Source organism: Mustela nigripes, chromosome X (assembly GCF_022355385.1).
Source record: "Mustela nigripes isolate SB6536 chromosome X, MUSNIG.SB6536, whole genome shotgun sequence".
Lineage (NCBI taxonomy): Eukaryota > Metazoa > Chordata > Mammalia > Carnivora > Mustelidae > Mustela > Mustela nigripes.
This window is the reverse complement of record NC_081575.1, coordinates 89039161-89042126: the sequence shown is the minus strand read 5'-3', so window position 1 is coordinate 89042126 and position 2966 is coordinate 89039161. Positions and strand designations below refer to the sequence as shown.

The window sequence follows — 2966 nt, the reverse complement described above, 5'->3', positions numbered from 1 at the left end:
CTCATAGTCTGTGCACAGAAAAGAAAGAAAAGGGGAATGATATACCCACTGCATGTCCGTTTCGCTGGTGGGAGACTGTCCCCGCATGGGGAGTTTGGCAATTAGCTCACAGGTGGATGAGCTGTCAAAGCCTCTCAAATCTTTAGCTGAACTCTGTGTGTGTGTGTGTTTGTGTGTGTGTGTGTATGTATGTAGTATAGAGTTTATTTTAGAAGAGATCATTTTCTTAATACTTTTTTGGTGGCAAGGTAAGTTGTAGGATACTAGGACATTTTTATTCCAGCCTTCATATCTTTCCTGCATTAAAAAAACACCAAACGTTTCCTGAGTTTGTACGTCGTCATTGTGCATGGTCGATGCTGATCGTCTCCATATTGGCCTGATTTTACTACACACGCTGTTGAAGTGAGCACGATATCACTTTTTAATATGGTAAAATATAACATAAAGTTGACCATCACAAGCATTCTTTAAAACTATTTATTTATTTTGGGGGGAGGGGTAGAGGGAAAGGGATTGAGAATCTCAAGCAGGTTTCCCACTGAGCTTGGAGCCCAAAGCCGGGGCTCGATCTCATAACCCTGAGATCATGACCTGAGCCAAAATCAAGACTGAGCCACCAGGTCCCCCATCTTAAGTGTTTTTAAGTGCACAGGAAGGTGTCATAAAGTCATGACCACCCTCCATTTCTAGAACTTTCTCATCTTCCCAAACAGGAGCTCTGTACCCCTTAAATACTAACTTCCTATTCTCCCCAGTGTCCCGGCCCCTGGCAACTGCCATCCCACTTTCTGTCTCTGTGACTGCAACTGCTCTAGGGACCTCATCTAAGTGGAGTCATGCAGGATTTGTCCTTTCCTGACTGGCTCGCTGGTCTCCAGAGTGGCTACCTATTTCCTGTTCCCACCAGCGGGGGTGCAAGGGTTCTGATTTCTCCCCATCCTAGTCAACGCTTTGTATTTTCCATTGGTTTAGTTTGTTTTGTTTTGTTTATTTTTTTTTTTAAGATTTTATTTATTTATTTGACAGAGAGAGAGATCACAAGTAGGCAGTGAGGCAGGCAGAGAGAGAGCGGGAAGCAGGCTCCTGGCTGAGCAGAGAGCACAATGTGGGGCTCGATCCCAGGACCCTGAGATCATGACCTGAGCCGAAGGCAGAGGCTAAACCCACTAAGCCACCCAGGCGCCCCTGTTTATTTGTTTTTAATAATGGTCATCCTCATGGATGTGAAGTGGTCTCTCGTTGTGATTCATGGGATATTCCCTGGGGGTGGACTCAGCTTGGGCATCAGAAGTCCTGTTATATAAAATATTTATAAAATGTTGAAATCCCTTCCATGTGCCTCGTCCTCCTTCCTCAAGGATGATTAGTACTATCACTTCATAGGTAAAAAGTTCTTTTAAATATTTAATTGCCCACAGACAAACCCACAGAATTGTGTTTTACCTTTTGCGAATTCATTTTCTTTATTTTACTTTAATGGCTTTTTAAGTTTATTTATTTCTTTAGGCATCTCTATACCGACCGTGGGGCTTGAACCCTGAGATCAAGCGTTGCATGTTCCTCTGACTGAGCCAGCCAGGGGCCCCTATTTTGTAAACATCAGGCAAGTTCAAATTCGGGGGACATAAAGGCTGGGGGCTTGGTGTGGGGAGGAGTGGAGCGCAGAACTGAGAGCCATCTTTCATGTCTTCTTTCTCCCACCTCTGTTAGCAGGATTTGTGTTTCTGTTTTTGCAACACATTCCAGTGCCTGTTGTCAAGGACCCATGAAGACTTTCCAGGAAAGCCAAGGCCAAGGCTGGGCTAATTTGGCTGGTAAATAAGCAACGAGCCACTTTTAGATTTTAGACACTTTCTTACTTACAAAAACAGTGAAAGGAAGATCAGATGAAAGTGCTGGCTCCTTGGGGGAGGGGTCATCCCACGCCACAAAGGGTGCCACTGAGATAAATGGGCCTGGACGGTCTAATTCCAGGCCGGCAGCACACAACGAGGAGGTTTTGTGGTGTGTGGCCCTGTCCTGTGGCAGAAGGTATGTAGGTCTCCTACCTCATCAGAACCCAGGGATTGCTCCTGCAAGCCTCCTGGGGGAGATAAGGAGGTGTTATGGCTGAATTAGGCACCCCCCCCAACTGCAATTTGAACCTTGGGGCCCTAACCTCCAGTACCTCAGAATGTGACTGTATTTGGAGGCAGATTTTTGTAAAGAGCTGAAGTACAATCCTATGGCTGGGCCCTCATCTGATCCAACCCATGTCCTTGTACGAAGAGGAGATTAGGACACTGCCACCACACACAGAGGGAAAAGGGTGTGAGCACACAGGAAGAAGACAGCCCTCTACAGACCCAGCAGAAAGGCCTGGGACAGATGCCCCCTCACAGCCCTCAGAAGGAACCAACCTGGCTGGCCCCTTGACCTGGGGCATCTAGCCCTGGAACTGTGAGAGAACACATTTCTGGGCTTTAATCCCCCCGGCCTGTGCAATGGGAGGTGAATGGAAGACAGCTGTTCTCCACAGACCTCCATCTTCTTGTGTTCCGCCAGGACCCAGATCAGCTGAGGTTCTAGCCCTGCCTATGTGAACACGTGGCTGGTCACTGGGGCGCCATGGTGGACCTAGTGGTTCCTAGGGGACCACCTGCCTGTAACCCACTTTGTGGATGAGGAGAGACTGTGCTAGCCGTGGCTTTCGAAGATTTTAATGCACCTATGTATGTTCACTTGTCAAGTATTGTTTTAACTTTAAAATGCTTTAAGGGGCGCTTCGGTGGTTCTGCTGGTTAGGCGTTCAACTCTTGATTTTGGCTCAGGTCATGATCTCAGTCGAGCCTTGTGTCAGACTCCGTGCTGGGCGTGGAGCCCACTTAATATTCCCTCTCTCTCCCTCTGCCCCTCCCCAGTCTCTCTCTCTCTCCCTCTCTAAAAAAAAAAAAAAAATATATATATATATATATATATATATA

General features: G+C 46.9%; 1 non-coding gene across 1 annotated transcript; it reads right to left on the bottom strand.

The window, feature by feature from the left end:
• Positions 1-306: 306 nt before the first annotated feature.
• On the bottom strand, positions 307-413 carry LOC132007952 (U6 spliceosomal RNA). The gene has a single exon (XR_009401498.1). It is a non-coding gene; the product is annotated as a U6 spliceosomal RNA (small nuclear RNA).
• Between the last annotated feature and the right edge of the window lie 2553 nt (positions 414-2966).